Below are 17296 nucleotides of genomic sequence, written 5' to 3'. Positions count from 1 at the left end.
GAAGCAGGTTCCTTGCGGGGAGCCCAATGCAGGACTCGATCCCTGGACCCCAGGATCACGCCCTGAGCCAAAGGCAGACACTCAACCACTGAGCCCCCCAGGTGCCCCTACTTTAGCTACTTTTTGAAAACAACCACCTTTAGTGACAGTCCACTCAGCAGCCCCATACCATCACTAGCAACACCGTGCACAGACACATGCCATGGCCTGGTAAAGATAAAATTGCTTGAACAGATGATGTCTCTCTAGCTAATCGCCACCCTACTTATTCTTTCATTCAATAAATACTGATTGCCTATCATGTGCCGGACACCGTTTAAGCATTTGGGCTAGAGTGGGGAATAGGGCAAAGTCCTCAGGAAGCTTACAGTCTTGTTGGAGAGAGAGATAAGAAGTACCATAAGTATGTGATACGCGACCAGGTGACAGGAGCTGTGGAGAGAAAGAAACCTGGCCGGGGGGTAGAGAGTGATGGGGCATTACCATAGATGAGGGGGCAGTGGGTGGGCAGAAGGCCTCTCGGATGGTAGCAGTTGAACGGAGGCTTGAATGGAAGCCTTCAGCGGGAATCTTCCATTGAAAGGAAGTCTTCCTGGAGAGACTTGGCAGGATCAGTCCTTGTAAAAGGAACAGTAGGTGCAAAGGACTTGGGAAGGGAATGAGCCTGTTGGTTCTGAGGAAGATGAGTAAGAGGACAGTTGTGACAGGAATAGAGCAAGATGGAGGCGTTTCCCAAAAGAGAGCAGATGTAGGCCCTTGGAGGCCATGCTGTGGGTTTGATTGAGAGGGCATCATCCTTCATTTTGGCCTGCCTTCTCTCTCTTTCACGGATTGCCCTGGGGTTCTTGCCTGGGTGATCACTTGATATTATGTGGCATGTATCAGTGATCTGGCTTCCTTCTGGGGTGCCAATACCTGGGGCTTCATCTACTACCCATGGCAGTTTCTATGAGTGGGGGCATGGATACCTATGCCCCAAGGTGGCCAGGTCAGGTAGAGAGACTGTCACGTGTCCCTGAAAGTGTTGCTATACACCTAGGAGCATCCCTCCCCTCCAGCTAGGACCAGCCGCATAATCTGTGGGGCTCAGTGCAAAATGAGAACCTGGAACCCCTTATTTAAACATTTAAGAATTTCAGGATGGTGACAGCAGAACATTAAAGCAAGCACACATGCCCATGATGCCAGCTCTGCCTCCATCTCTGTCCCACACTCACACTCCCTGGTCCCAGGGCACAGCAGCCTTTTGCTGCAGGGACTCTAGAAGGTCTTGAGAAACCAGGTCTGTCTTCTATTCTACTTACAGTTCCTCTTTTCTGTAACTTAGTCCAAGGCTGCTGTGCTTAAGATCACCCCTTGTCTGTGATGGTCAAATAATCACATCGGCATGTGTTCCCCTTTCCTGAGATCAAAAGCTGGCTCCCCCAACATTGCCCACACAACCTGCTAATCAGATGAAGCTGAGTTGGTTGCTTACTGCAATTGGGGAGAACAGCACCTGTCAAAACTGGCAGGGTCTCAGGGCAGGGAGGTAAGGTCAGGGTTTATGGAGAATTAGAAGTTTGCGTTAAGGCCTTTATTTTAATGCAGGTGTTTGATTGAGATTGGTTGCAAATACCGATAATGTCTAGGATTGATGGACACAGCAGGATTGGCGAAATCTTCTAGCATACACTGTCGATGTTTTCACTGGAAATTGATGGATCTTTTGTGACGTTCCTGTGGCAAACAATCAAAACCAGTTATGTGGGCAGGACAGACCTGGAAGTACAGAGGAGACAAGGGAATAGCAAAGTTAGATTTCTCTAGATGGTAAGGCATGGTTTTGGTTCAGTCTCTAGGCTGAGTGCGGGGTGCATGATCTGGGGTCTCACTCAGGATGACTGATCTCTCCACAGCCTGGTGCCTTCATGGCTGGCCTGCCTCTGCCAACACGGGCAGTAGAATGTCTGAATCATCCAGTGAATATAGTCCAGAGTCAGGCCAGGACTCTGACACCCTAAGGCCCCCTCCTATCATGGTAACAAGACCCTGTCTTTCCTGGGGTCGAAATAACAACGTCACTGCACTGAATTGGGGTCTTTGCTTGCAGATCATGGATTATTGGCAAGAGTGGGAAGGGTAGGCAGGGGAAGAAAGAAAGGGCAGGGTAGCTGGAATCCAAGCTCCATTCCTGGGAGTGGGGGGGATTGCTGAGAAAGAACAGATTTCTCCAACAGCCTTTTCAGTGGAAACAGAAAGACCCAGAATGTGGTGGTGACTTCAGAGTGCTTGATTGCCATGGAAACTTAGGTAATTTCTAAAGCAGCTTCAAAAGCTTCTATCCCTATGGCTCTTCTAGGATGTTCTTACAGAGGTGTGCAAGCTTCAGAGAAAGGGAACTTGTCAGGCAAGCCTCTGGCTCTTGAAATGAGTCATAAATCAAAGAAAAATGCTCATTCCTGAAATAACTGGAGAGACCCCTACTAGTGGGCTTAAAAGAGGCTCCTAGGGAAACAAAAGGGAGGAGCAGGTATAAATGAGGGGGAATTTCCTCTGTCCTGCCCTGGGGGGTTAAGGACAGGTGAGAAGCAGCATCAAAAATAGCCAAACCCAAGGAAGGAGGGGGGGTTGGAGCTTGGTCCCCCAGGCATCTTGTCACCCCCACTTCTTGGGTGGCTGAGATGCGCTACAGGAACACAGGAGTTAGGGCCCCATTCCCTAACTGGGCCTGAGTCTGGGCACCTGGGAGCTGGCTTGAACTGGCCTGGATCATTGAGCTGGGGAGCAGGGCCAGGCAGCCCCTACAGCGTACAGGCTGGCTCACCTCTGAACCTGCACCTCACTGCGATGATGCCCCCTATGGTTGGGGGTGGGGAGGAGCTTGGCAATCCTGGACTGTTCAGTTCTCCGCTTGAATGGGGAGCTGGTGATGGCTTTGAAGGCCTGGGGGGTACCAGTGGGAGAATGATTCTGGGAAGGCCCTAAAGCATTTCCCTGGAGAAAATTTATAAAGATAGACCCAGAGAGGTAAAGGAATTATACTCTGGCGGACATACCTTTTCATTCCAATAGACCCTGGGCTTTGATGACAGGTGGGTAATGGCGTGCATTTTCTCCCCAAGTATAAAATAATTGGGGAGCAAGGGCCTGTGTGAAGCTGTTCCATGTCCCTAACATTCTGGAAGTCTGATTTTAAATACACTTTCCTGTTATCAGATCACGTCTCATACCACGTGTCTGGATTTGGGCTTTGGAAAAAACCCTCTCCCTATCTGGAGAAGCCATCGGAAGAGCAAAGATATCCAAGATGTGGCTGTGAAGGAGGCCAACCCATATCCCCACTTTAGTCAACCATTAGAACCCACTCGTTCATTAAATAAACAACCAGTTGTTAAATACCCACTAAGCAGTAGATACTGCAGAAGATAAACCCCAGAGCCTTGGAGTTGCTCACAATCTTAGAGAACAGACACCTAGACCAATTAGTGTGATAAAAGAGCAGTTTTCCTTTTCATGATGGCCACCTTTAAAATGCAAAACTGAGGTGGACACTTGACGAGATGAGCACTGGGTGTTATTCTGTATGTTGACAAATTGAACACCAATAAAAATAAATTTATTAATAAAAAAATGCAAAAGAGTGAAAACCAAAGAATTCTGGGTCTGAAGTTTCAGCTGGAGAGCCGTTGAGGACAGCTTCAAGCCACTGGTCCAGCATTCTTAGGGGGGGGAGGTAGTGGCCACACAGAAAGGGCAGAAAGGGGATCAGTTATGGATTTGGGTGACCACTGGCAGTTCTGGGAGCTCCAAAGGGAGGGGAAGGCCTCGGGGGACCTTCAAACCCCCGGAAGAGGCAGGTGGAAAAGGCAGAGCGGGAGAGAAGAGCTCCCATTTTGGAGCATCTGTGCTGTATCAGTGGTAGATGTTGTTCAAACATTAATGCTTTCATCTTCCCATCAGCCCTAATTTTGTAGAACACGAACCAGGCCCCCGAGAGCCACAAAACAAGCAATTACGTAAATGGGGGAGCCTGAAACTAAGGCCTGCAGGTTAATACGCACTCCTGCCTCCCTGTTGGCGGGACATGTGGAAGAAAAGGAAAGGCTCCTGGGTGAGCCCACCGGGGACAAGAAGCAGCCTGAGGAATTAACCAGCCAGGCAGACAGGCTTGCTCACGAGCCTTCATTTCCACCTGAGCCAGAGGGTCCTCCTCCACCCCCCCGGGGGGAGGGCAGGAGGCAGGGGGGTAGAGAAGCCAAGTAGGGAGTCGCTTCTACTACCAGAGCTTTCACAGTAGCATGGGGTCCCGGTGTGATGAAGGTCAACCTCAGTGTCACCATCTGTAAGATAGTAGCCTGCCCCTGGGGCTGTGGTAAGAAGTCACTAAGAAGGTGGACCTGTCTGGCACGTAATGGGCACTTCCTACGTTTTTATTCACGTGCTCAGTGTATCACTGGCGCCTACCTTTGTAGCTCCTAGCAGTTGCTTCGAGAGTTGAAGGTCACATGGTGCCCAGACCGGATTCCAACTCACATCTCTTGGACTCTGAAACCTGAGCTTGTACTTATCATGCGGTGCTATCTCTCAAACAAAAATGAAGTTGTCAACGTATTTATGACCCTCAAGTCGCTCATGTCCTGCTAGGGTGAGAGATGACTCCACACAGAGCTCTCATCGCGGTGGATGAAGGCTGTTGTTCTTGGGGCAGCAGAGAAGATGAGGCTGGGCAGCCCAGGGGGTGCTCAGCGGTGTAGGGCCGCCTTCAGCCCACTATGATCCTGGAGACCCGGGATCGAGTCCCACGTCAGGCTCCCTGCATGGACCCTGCTTCTCCCTCTGCCTGTCTCTCTGCCCCTCTCTCTCTGCATCTCTCATGAATAAATAAATAAAATCTTTAAAAAAAGAGAGAGAAAGAGAAGATGAGACTGATTCTGTTGAAGGGATGTTTCCCAGAGAAATAGGGAAATGAGCCCCTTTGGCTGAGAGCCTCATCTTTTCCTATGCTCTAGACAGAAAAAGCTTGGGGTTCATGGAGCAAAAAAGATTAATCTCAAAAAAAAAAAAAAAAGATTAATCTCATCACTTCTCTAGCTCCACCCCCAACCCCCCTCATCTCTTGAAGTCTGGTTTCTGTTCCCACCGTGTCACAGAAGCTGCTGCTTGGAGACCTGCTTCCTCCTGGCTGTCCCGCCTGTCACCTGTTCCTGATCCTCCTCTTTCTGACCTCACGTGGGTTTACCTGTCGCTGTTTTTCAGGCTCTCATCTCTCCTCTTCCATGACAACACACTCGTGACTTTTCCTGCCTTCTGTGCCTTTCTTGTTTTTGTTGCTTTTTGTTCTACCTGTAAATGTGGCCTCTGGTGCTCTTTCTTCCCTACAAATGTGTGTCCTCATCACCAATATCTGCTGTCATGGTGATAGTGACCTCTGCATCAGATGTGTCTGGAACTGCTATGGAATGGCGTTTTCTGAGCTCCGGCCTCATGTTTTTAACTGTTCTCTGGACATCTCCAGCCTTCTGGAACCTCAAACGTGCTTTCAACTAGACTTGTGCTTTCTCTGGTACATGTGTGCTTTACATTTATGGCATACGTGCTAAACGCCTGGCATACTGTGGGTGCCCGACAAATGTCAGCTTCTGTCCTTCCCCTTCTCCCAACGAAACATGCTGTTTTTCTTGCCTTCCTCAGCCCAGAAGTCTTCCAGTCACCACTGAGTCATTATTCACTTTTCTAGTGTCACCCGGACCTTAGCATCAACTGTCTGCATCTGCCAGTATTTCCTTTGACATGGCTTTGTGGCTCTGTCACTCCTGTCCGTTCCCCGAGCGCCACTGGAGCCCTTGGTACGATGGCAGTGTTGGCCAGTCACTTAGCCCTTGGTGGACATCTGTGTTCCCAAGCTTTGAGTCTCCATCTTCTCATCGGTAAAACTGAGGGGTGCCACCTACCTGGTCTGGTTTTTGTGTAGATGAGATGAAATAATAGATAGGAAAAGCATCTAGCAGAAGATAAGTAAAGCATAAATGTTCACCTCTTGACTTTCCACTTAATTCAACCTTTTATACCATTCTGTCTTTCTAAGATATACCTCTTGCCATGTCATTTCTCTGATGAAAACACTTAGGGATTCCATGTTGCTTAGATCACTCAGGTCAGCATGGCCAGGCTAGAGTTGATCATTGCTCGCAGTCTCGCCCCAGGCTCACATTCAGCCACACGTCCTGTGGTCCCTACAGACCACTTGCCATTGCCATTGCCTGCCGCTGTGCTACCCTGCTTGGTCTGATAAAGGCCTCAGCTTCCTGAAGGCTCAGGGCATGCTCAGCATCTTCTAGAAACCTTTTAGATCAGCTTCACTGAAGCCAGACTCTGCCTCTGAACTCAGACATCACTCTGTACCATTTTGATGGCATTTGCCTCATTGTGAATATCTCCAGGAGCAGAAATCGAGATAACGTCCTATCTCCCCTCTGGGTCAAAGCCTCCATGGTAGCAGGGGACCTCTTCCTTGTTGGCTCCTCCGGTGGTCATTTTGCTCCTCTTTATTTTAAACCTTAATGTGGTTTCTGCTAACTTCGACTTATTGGACTTGGATCCTTTCTGCTATAGCAACATAAAGTCAGGACCATCTTCCTCCGACAGTCTTTTAAATATTTGAAGACTCCTCTATAGCTCTTCTTAATTATCTGTGTTACAAACTAAGTTCACCTCGCTAAACATTGACTGAGTACATACTGCGTGCTAGCACTCAGGCCACACAAATAAGAACACAGAGATGGTCCCTGTCCTCAAGGGCCACCCAGGCAGTGGTGGAGGCAGGGTGGTGGTGCCAAAACAGAGGGACTGCGGATACACAGAGAAAGAGGACCTTTCTGTGCCAAGGGCTCCGGAGTAGCCTCAAGGAGGGCTAGAGATGAAGGCCGAAGGAAGAATCAAGTCAACTTGGCCTTACTGTTGCCCTCAAAGGGCTTTTACACCATCAGCCAACTGAATGTGCACCAAAACTAGGAGTTGGCCACTTTCTAGAAGCAGTATGCCAAGCTAGCTAGCTTGCTTTCTTTCTTTCTTTCTTTCTTTCTTTCTTTCTTTCTTTCTTTCTTTCTTTCTTTCTAGATTTTATTTATTTATTTGAGAGAGAGTGAGGGCATGAGCATGGGGGGAGGGGCAGAGGGATAGAAGGACAGAGCGATAGGCAGCTTCCCCGCTGAGCAGAGAGCCCGACGTGGGGCTCCATCCCAGGACCCTGAGATCAGGACCTGAGCCGAAGTCAGATGCTTAACTGACTGAGCCGCCCGGGTGCCCCACCAAGTCTTTCTTTCTTCGTTCTCATTTAGGATTTCACGTGACATTAATACATTTCCATTTTTATATATCTCTGTGTAACTAAACTCTCATGAATGAAGCAAAAAAAAAAAAAAAAGAATCCCTTTTATCTAAAAAAGAAAAATGCTTAAGCAGCTTTATGTGAAGGTAAAATGTCAATCTGGCGTGATATTTGACCTCCTCCTTTTGGCCCTGGGTAGGAAGGAACGCCAGTAGCTGTGTCCTTCCCACTACTCACCCTAACAAAACCTAGGAACTTCTTAAAGATTCCACCACCATTCCAGGCTACAATTTGTTTAATGAAAGTATCCCCTGTGGCTCAGCTCTTAACATTTTCAGACAAGTCCCACTGCAATTACAATTCCCAGAAGCTTCTGGGTCCAGCTCTTTATGGTGCCTGAGTTAGGATGGCTAAAGGGAAGTCGGACAGTTCTCTCCTGATCTCAGCATTCCCATCAGGGGCCCATAAAGTAGGAAACCTCTCTTTTCAGGACCACATGCCACCTTTTAAGACTCTACTTCCCAAGGGAGAAGAGGGGACTGACTTCTCTGGTGAGGTTTGTCAAGAGGCTGAGCTCGTGGAGCCTAGCACCATCTGGGTCCTCTGCCCCTGCTTGTTCTCCACATGGGCAGCATTCCCAGGTCAAGGACCCAGGGCCAGGCTGGCATCAGGAGGCCTATTTATCTTTTTTTACTTGGCCCACCAGTGAGTCAGCACTTCAGGGTGAGTGTATCTGCTTTGCAAACCTGAATGTTCCCTTTGGCAAATCATCCTAAAATGTCAGCCAGGGGGACTGTATAGGTACCCTCGAATGTGGCCAGGGGTCAAGCCACAGTTGCCATGCTAGCCTTACCAGTAATAAAGCTGACATGTTTTTGGCCCTGTTGGCTTCCTTTCTGTGACTCTCTTCTCATGAAAGTATGAGTTCAGAAAGCAAAGATGAGCAATTATCATCCTCCAAGTCTCCAAGAGAAAAGAAGACTTAAAAGAGGTGCCTAGACTGAGACCCACTGAAGAGCCAGGAGGAGCTGGTGGGAGGGTAGGATACCTTCCATGGGCTGGGGTCCACACTGAGCTCCCATGGGGTCCTTCTCTGATGACCAGCTTGCTTTGTCCACTGGGTTTAGCTTCTGGCCAACTGGGAAGCTACAAAGAGTCTTACTGGAAAAAAAAAAAAAAAGTAATGCTGTGATCTTGATTCATTTCCTTTCTCGACCTCCCCACCCTACACCTGCTAGGAAGCTCCTATTTCTCTACAGGAGCTCCCCCCTCTCTGGTGGCACAAGTAAGGAGTGAAACTATATACGGGTTTTGAAAGGTCTTCCAAGTTCTCTGAAGAATTCAGCAATAGAATTCAGAGCTTTATTACCTGAGCCATGAGTTTGAGTGGTTCCCAGAACCTCCCCAGAGCCCCTTTGGTCATGACAGGTCATCATCTAGTTGATAGGTCTTACTGAAGCACCACTGCGTACAAGGCCGTGCTGGGGAAGAGGATGGCTTCTCTGCTTATATTGCTTACAGGCCAGCTCCAGAGACAACCCACATGCATGAGAAATGAAAGCCAACATAACAAGCAGCAAAAGTGTGAGGTATGGGATCCTGACTCCCATACTGCTAGCTGTGAGACCTTGAGCAATCTCCCTAACCTCTCTGTGCCTCACATTCCTTATCCTAAACTCATAAGGTGGCTCGGAGGAATAAAAGAGCTAGCATTTGTAAAGCGCCTGCAGCAATGCCTGCCACCTTATAAATATTACACATCAGTGTTCGATCCACATAAAACTATGTGTTCAGTGACCCAGCGGTGAGGTGACATCATCTCAAGAAAGGCCAGACCAAGCTAACAAATGTGCCAGGCACATGAAAACATAAACCAAACCAGGTGGCAGGCTCACCTGATCTTCTGGCTCCCACCCCAAGTCTCTTCCTCTCCTAATTAACATGGCATTGGCTTGGATCTGATAGGGTGGAAGCCTGAGAGATTTCTTTCAGTAGCCAATTTCTTCCAGACACTTAAACAGCTGGGCCCCAATCCTTCCACATTTAAAATCAAGGCAATTTAGAGCAGAGCCTCATATGCACATTGATGTCGAGTAATGGCATCTGATGGTCTCATCCACCAGCCCTTCTGTGCATGTCAGGAGGTGAGAAGCGATGTCTTCTCTCCAGGTGGCTCACGTTTGACAGAATAACTGGCAGCCTGTCCTAGAGCAGTTCAGAGAGAAGGGAACTGTCATACCCCAATGTGGAGAGTCAGGGAATCACTTACCTGGACCAGATCCGGTCCTTCCCTCCACTTAACTGGTCCCTTCTACTTAACTGGAAGGAGCGGATCTGGTCCTTCTCTCCATATTGTATGGTTGAGGGATCAAGGCCAGAGAGATGAGGTGGTTTGCCCACTTCATGGGCAGGAATGGGACAAGAACTCAAGATTTTCTGATTCTTGGTGGAGTTCTCTTCCCACTCTGCACATCCCCATTGGCCGCAGTTCTACCAGGAAGCTGGTGCAGGCTGCCTTAGTGTACCTCTGGGCCAGAGAGCCTTAAACTACCAAGACAGGAATTCGTAGGTAATGATGACACTACTTGTGCTGGGCTTCATGCTGGCCCTGGGGGGTGATGTGGCTTGTCTATTACTTAGGAAGATCAATGACCAGAGCATTCAGGAAGCTGTAGTGTCAGACATGGTCTGCAGGAGGTTTTGAATGACTGCAAGCATTGCCTCAAGCAAGAAACTCGGGACAAGATTGCCCTCCACCCTAGAGATTCTCCACATTTGCTCTACAGACCATTGTCATCCAACAGAAAGGGCTGGCCTAGAAAAGGAAGTAGAGAAAAAGAGAAACAGTGGCAGGAAGATGGCATGCGCTAAGTGGCTTTACTCTTGGAAGCTCACTGTTCACAGCTTGAGAATGTTCCTTTCTGCACAGCTGTAGATGCCACTCTCGGTTTAGTTAAGAAGCCAGTTGGATCCCACCAACTCTCAGCTCTGAACCAAGACCCAGATGGGTAGGAAGCTCCAGAGATTCACATTGAGAAAGACGTGATGCTGTACTCTTGTTTCATTGTCTTTCTAGGACTCTCTCACCCATACATATATGCCCACCATAGAGAAAGCTCATGGCTCACACCAGACCACCCTCCTCCCCTCTTCCCAACTTTTTGCTCCATGAAACATTAAATACCCCAGGGCAGGTGGGTAGAAGTGGAGTGGGCCAGTGGTGGCTTTTTCTGGGGGGATTTTTTTTTAATGGGGACAGTGGGAGCAAATATAATGGATAGTTCTCAGATGTTTCTGCAATCAAAACAATTTGAGGTGTTAAGGCAAAATCAGATGTTTGCTCTGTCACATATGCTTTGGGACCTCTTTTTTTTTTTAATAATCTAAAATGTATTCTGGTCCTGTTATTAAAAAATAGTCTAAAAATTATTTAACCAGAGATTACTATGTGCATTATATAATGTGTGTTCTGTGCTGCACATATATGCACGCATATGTAATCACAGCCTTAAGAGGTACAGAAGTTAAAACACCTGAGACTTGGCTTGAATCAGGTACATATGTCTGAATTAATCATTGGGGTCTCAGAATGACTTCCCTATGGGAAAGAATTGTGGTAGTGTTTTTACAAAAAAAAAAAAAAGAAGAAACTGTGTCGATTAAAAATGATCATTAAAAATGATAAAAAGATAACTCTCACAGTCCACTATATGATAGGTGTTTAATAAATGAGTTTGGGAGAACTCTAGATGCCACCCCTGTATGCCAGAGGAACCAACCAGAAGCTTTATAGCACCTACAAAAAGTCCCCAACTTCTATTACATAGCAATTCCCAACACTGCTATTAGGGCTACTTCCTTTTACCCATCCTGGTTGAACCATAGGTTTACAAGCTTCTTCACAAACCCACCAGTGACATCATCTAACCCCTCCTGGAGGCTGTAACCTCTCTGAGCCCAAAGATAAGCTCCGTCATTGAGGAGAACTGTCTTGGAAATGTATTCTGAGATCTGAGATCTTCCAAATCCTGTGGTTCTGATTCAACAAAGTCCACAGAATGAAGAGTTCTGGGTGGGGCTGGGGGGATGTGGAGTGGGTGATGGAGAGGTAACAGCAACCGCATTTTCTCCTTGTCTTCCAGAACAGTTGTTCTTCACCCTCACTTAAAGCCTTCCATTTCTAATATTATACTTTACATATAGAAAGCAATTTTAACTTCTATAAGCCTTTTCACATTTATTACTGCTTTTCAAAATAATCCTGCAGAGAGCGTATTATTCCAATGCGGAATTTCTGTGAATGTAAAAATGCTTCCTGAAACCCAGGGTGCCCAATGAAACATGGGTAGGTGCGTACCTGCATGGGCACACGTGCGCACATGGGCACACACGTGTGCAGGTGCACAAACCCTCAGCAATCACAGAACCATTGAGGAGGAAGAAATAATGGGATGACCAGATATGGTGTCAGCTTGGTTCCCCTCCAGGTTTCAAAGCCCATATTTTCACTTGAAAGCCATTTAGCCTGGAAGTCCATTTCTTCTAGAGGCGTGGAGTTCATGCTCAGTGCTGTGTGTGATGCAGGAGACATCACTGCCATGCCAGTTCTGGAGAATGTGACAGTCTAGCTGAACACAAACTAAAACAGAGAGTGAGAGAGGGTCCCTATAATTGTCAGGTGACCTGTTCCCGATCATGAAAGTTTTATGAATTCAGAAAAATTGTGAATAATCTTAAGCTGGGCATATTCAGGGAAGGCTTCTTGGGAGACAGGACTTGGCTTAGACCATCAAGGCTCTGTGTAGATAGGTAGAGAACAGAAAAGTCCAACTCCAGTCAAGGACACAGGACAAAAAGGTCCTTTGACCTTAGTAAGTTCCCATCACAAGAAGCACTTGAACACCACCAATGCCCTCTTCCATTTGCTTAGCCCTTGAGATGTTTGCACAAGTTTCCAAAGGCTCTGTCTTTGGTGAAGATGCCACAAGACCCATTGAGGTTGTAATCAAATTTAAGTCTATACCCCCCAAAATAAATGGATTGATGGGTATTGAGTGGGAATAAACATAGATACATAGGTGAGGAGGACTAGCTGGGTAAAAAAAACCCAGGAGATGCCCAGCAGCTATTGTTTTATATGGCTATGTTGAGATGCCTCTTCTAGCTACAGGGTGGCCATAAAGTCTGGAAACATAGATGGTCTTGTTTTATCGTGGATTATAATGTTACGGTAATAAGCCATTTATTACGTATTCACCTGTTGCATTACATTGCTAGGACTGCCAAAACAAAATCCCACAGACTGGGTGCTTAAACAAGAGAAATGTATTTTCACAAAGTTCCAGAGGCTGGAAGTCCAAGATCAAGGCGTCAGCGGGGTTGTCTCCTCTGAGGCCTCTTTGTCGGCTTGCAGACGGCCACCCTCTTGCTGTCTCTTTACATGGTCTTCCCTCTATGTGTGCAGCTGTCTGGTGTCTCTTTGTATGTCTTTGGGTTAGGGACCTCCCCCCCAACAGCCTCCTTTTAACTTTATCAGCTCTGTGACAGCCTTGTCTGAAACACAGTCGCATTCTGAGGCACGGGGGGTAGGGTTTCACTGTAGGAATCTTGCAAGGACACGATTCGGTCCGTGACACCAGTGCTTTCAGATTTGGTGACCACCCTGTAGATATGTGAAAACGAAAGCATAAGGCTCCAGGTTCTAGGTTAGGAATCTGGAAGCATTGTCTTTAGGACCGATGCCAACCTGTATGCATGGGCCAGTCCGTTTCAGTGCTTGAGTTGGGGATGTTGCATAACCGGGGCCCAGACATAGAGCAGCCTTGTAGCACGTCGACACAACCTTGGGAACACACGCACGCTTGCCGGGGAGGGAGGGGGGTGTTGCGTGGCAGCACTCCTGCAGTGTGTCTGCCTAGAGCGTTTGCAGAGTTTGCAGAGTGATGGATGGTTTTGTCCGAACTCAGGGCACCATGCCTTGTGGTGTGTTCTCCGGAGCCTGTCACCACCGCTCCATGCCTCATCCCAACAAACCCCTCAGGCACCTCGAATGTAAAACCCCACGTGGCCTGCCTGTTGGCTGCTGCTGATGCAATAGTGTATAATTCAACAGTAATTTATATTCCACACAGGTCTGAGCAAAGCTATAAAGTGCTCTTGAGAGCTAAATGCTGCCGAGGTATTTAATCTCAGCAAAGGAAGGGTTTAGTATACATCAGCTTCCTAGGATGCAGTTGCCATTGGAGGAGGAGGGATCCTTTTTCTGTTTGTCGATTTGCTTCTTTATGGTTTTAAAGATGAGAGAAGGGCTAACAGGGGAGTGTCTGAGGGAGGACTTGGGCTGCTCCTTAGACATCCCTGACGTGCACACCCCCAAGAGCAGGTCTGCAGTCACCACTTTGCAGCACGCGGGGTGGGCTGGGGTCAGAACAGAGGCCTTTTCTCCCCGGAGCGACTAGGGAACGAAGGTGCGAGAGCCCAGGGGTACCAAGACGTCAGTCCTCATTCCCAGGAACAGAAAATGTCATGCAGATGGATTTCATGCCCTAGAAAGCTGCAGAAATTATACTCCAGCGGAGTTTTGGGCACCACTTGGTCACATAAGGAATAGATATTTGGGAGAGTGCCTGTGCACACAATATGTAACTGCCCTGGATTCCTGTGAGAATCTTCTCGAGGGCCTCGGTTTCCTGGCTGGCGGCCTCTTGAATTAGGAAGAGCATTTCTGCTGCCTCATCTGAGGCCTCAGTTTTGATGCTGTCTCTCTCCCCAGGGCCCATTGCTGGAGCGTTACTGCCAATGGCTTCTCTGATCATCCTTAAAGGGGGTGGAGACACACGTCCTCCCCTCCCCTCCTGTGTGTGCTAATACAGCAGCAGCCACGCAGGAGGCCCTGCTCATACCTTACACACCTGCAGCCCGTGCTCCGGGAGTGTGCTGAGCTGAGCAGGGATGGGGTTGACACCAGAACTCTGAATATCGGCTTAAAACTCATGGAGGTTTAAGGTGGCACTGGTGTAGGACCACTGCGGGCCTGGCGATTAAGTGTTCCTTGGTGACATCTCAGGGTGACACAAGAGTTAGCTGCCCCCAAAACAGTGCAACCCCAGCGTGGCCTTTCTCAACATGAGCAACGCATTCCAGACATCGAGGTCTCCATCCTCACCGGGTGAGGGCATGATGGTTAAATGGATTTACAAGCAAGAGTAAGTTGGTCACGGTCACAGTACCATCGCTTGGCACCAGAGTGGGGAGGAGGACAGTGAAGGAACCTGTAAGGGTGCCTGGTAGTCCCACGTAGCTCAGGATTTCCCAGTTTGGGGATGAAAATCCCACCTTCCAGGGCTCCACCCCCATGCCCAACTGCCAGGCAAACTAGGATGGATGACCCCCCCCACTAGGGAGGCAAGATTTGGGAAGACTAAAGAAGTCAGGAGCTTAAGGGAAGTGGGGTTTATGGGGAAAGCGCTGGAAACCTGCGGGTAGCCGGGGAACACCCTGACCAGCTGTGTCCCTGGGGGCTGGGGACACGTAATGGTAATGACGTAGTATAGGATATCACGGGTCCTAGGAATCAATCAAGTAGTGGTGGTAGCTCAAGTCAGAGAAGAGGGTGAGGCCGCCCGCAGGGAGGGTATTAGTGGGGCGAGAGCTTGGGAACGTCGGGTCTGCAGAGACGAAAGAAAGGCGGATGAGAAGCCCCTCACTGGAGATGGAGGGAAGGGATCCCCAGCAGGGGGACGAGGTCCAGCAGCCGGAAGCTGAAACTCGGGGCGGGGGGCGGGAGTCTAATATCTGGCAACCCGGGAAGCGCTAGTTAGGGACGGCGCGATGTGGAGGAGTGGATGGGGAGCTGGTGGGCCAGGTGGGCCGTGTCCTCTCCGGGCCCACGGGACACACGCGGGGTGACGTCGTGCTTGTGAGTCCTGAAAGGGCTGCAGTGGGGAGGGCCCTCGAGGGAAGCAGGTGGCGGGTTTGAGCAACCAGAAGGAAGCATCATGTTGACGTGGTTCCCTCTCCCTGCCGTCCTTCCCACTCCCGGGTGGGGTTCGCCAGCGGGGACCCTACCGGGGTTTGGACCCTAAGGCCTCTGTCCAGCGGGTCTTACAGCACAGGCTCTCTCAGTCTGCAGCTCCATGGGGTGGCGCTGTCTCTTTGAGCTGGACTTCCTGAGCTCCGAGTCCACACGATTGAGGGTCCTGGCATACGGAGGGGTCACGGGGTGGAGGGTCCTGGCACAGGGAGGGCTCACAGGACGGAGGGTCCTGGCACAGGGAAGGGTCACAGGACGGAGGGTCCTGGCACAGGGAAGGGTCACAGGATGGAGGGTCCTGGCACAGGGAGGGCTCATGGGGTGGAGGGTCCTGGCACAGGGAGGGCTCACGGGACAGAGGGTCCTGGCACAGGGAGGGCTCACAGCACGGAGGGTCCTGGCACAGGGAAGGGTCACGGGATGGAGGGTCCTGGCACAGGGAAGGGCAGTCAGATGTCACTTCTCCTTCCAACCAGCTGGCTGCCTGGAGGGTGGGGCTGACTAGGAGTCCGAGGCCCCTTCTAGCACCAGCAGCAATGAGAATTGAGACTGATTAGCTTTATTTTATTTTATTTATTTATTCATGAGAGACACAGGCAGAGGGAGAAGCAAGCTCCCTGGGAGGAGCCCGATGTGGGACTCTATCCTGGGAGCCCAGGATCACGCCCTGAGCCAAAGGCAGATGCTCAACCACTGAGCCACCCGGGTGCCCCAAGACGGATTAGTGTTTCCTGCCAAAGGCGTAGACGTGCAACTGTGGGAGCAGCCATCGGACTTTGCTGTCCACAGCTCAGTCCCTGTAAATGGCACACCTTGAGGTCCCCCTGCGAATGGACAAGCCCGGTGCTTTTCAGAAATGTTGACATCACTGGACTCCTTTCTTCAAATGAAATTTCGTGGGGACACAGATGAAAGCGGGGCTATTCTGGCCAAAGAGAGGAGAGAGGGCGGAAGCCTCTTCTACTCCCTCTCCCAGGGGCAGAGCAGAGACAACAGCCAGAAAACCACCGGGGAGGCACTATTTTAGAAGGAGGCCAGGGAGGATCTCTCTGGGAGGATGACATTTGAAGGGGTCAAGGTGAGAAATGAGGCCAGATAGGGAGGCAGGGTCCAGTCGGGTAAGGAGTGTGGGTTTCATCCTGAGTGTGATAGGACACTGTTGGAGGGTTTTGAGCTGGGGAGAGAATTACGATCTGATGAAATTTTAAAAATAGCCCTGGCTACTCTCTGGGGGCAAGGACAGAGGCAGGCTGGCAGTTACCTGTTAGAGCAGCTCAGGTGGGAAATGACAGATGCTGGACTAGGCTAGAGCAGGGAACATTTTGGAGGTGAGAGGCACAGGGCAGTGGTACGTAGGCATGCCTTGCCGTCTCTGCGTTGAGCTCTGGGACAAGGGGGGCGCTGAGGATGGAGGAGGGACACTCTCCAGACCAGGGGAGGACCCCCTTCTGTGTGCAACCTGGGGGAAATCCTGTTCATCCTTCAGAATCCTTGGGATTCCTTGGGAAACCTTCCCTGGCCCAGCTTGATTGTCTTGGGCAGAGTTGACCCTTACCACCTACCACTGGGTGTTCCTCCCCCTTCTCCCCATGACTGCTAGATGGGGGAGGGACCCTACAGCCCTCTGCTCCACCTCTGATCTTCCAGCCAAAGGGGCCAGGGTTCAGGGTTGACATTAAACCCCAGCCTCTTGGTCCTCAGTCTGGTGCTCTTTCTACTTTATCCTCAACTCTTCATTTATGGATGTCTCATATCCCCAACTAGATGATAAGCTTTTTCAAAACATCTTTTTATTTTAGATTTTATTAAAGGTCCTTAAGAGCAGGGACCATATCTTACTCTCTTTTTATCTTCCTAGCATCTACCGTAAACATAAACACCAACAGATACTTGCGGATGAGCTGTTCTGTGTCCTGGAGCTACTGCCACAGGGATGCTCCCCCCCCCACCCCCAA

General features: G+C 49.5%; 1 protein-coding gene across 1 annotated transcript in view; it reads left to right on the top strand.

Moving 5' to 3' along the window:
• Positions 1–17296, top strand: part of TMEM178B (transmembrane protein 178B) — a 342516-nt gene that overhangs the window by 309779 nt on the left and 15441 nt on the right. The gene's annotated exons all lie outside the window — the stretch shown is intronic.

This window comes from Canis lupus, chromosome 16 (assembly GCF_011100685.1).
Source record: "Canis lupus familiaris isolate Mischka breed German Shepherd chromosome 16, alternate assembly UU_Cfam_GSD_1.0, whole genome shotgun sequence".
Lineage (NCBI taxonomy): Eukaryota > Metazoa > Chordata > Mammalia > Carnivora > Canidae > Canis > Canis lupus.
The sequence above is the reverse complement of the archived record's forward strand: the minus strand, read 5'-3'. Positions and strand labels throughout refer to the sequence as shown.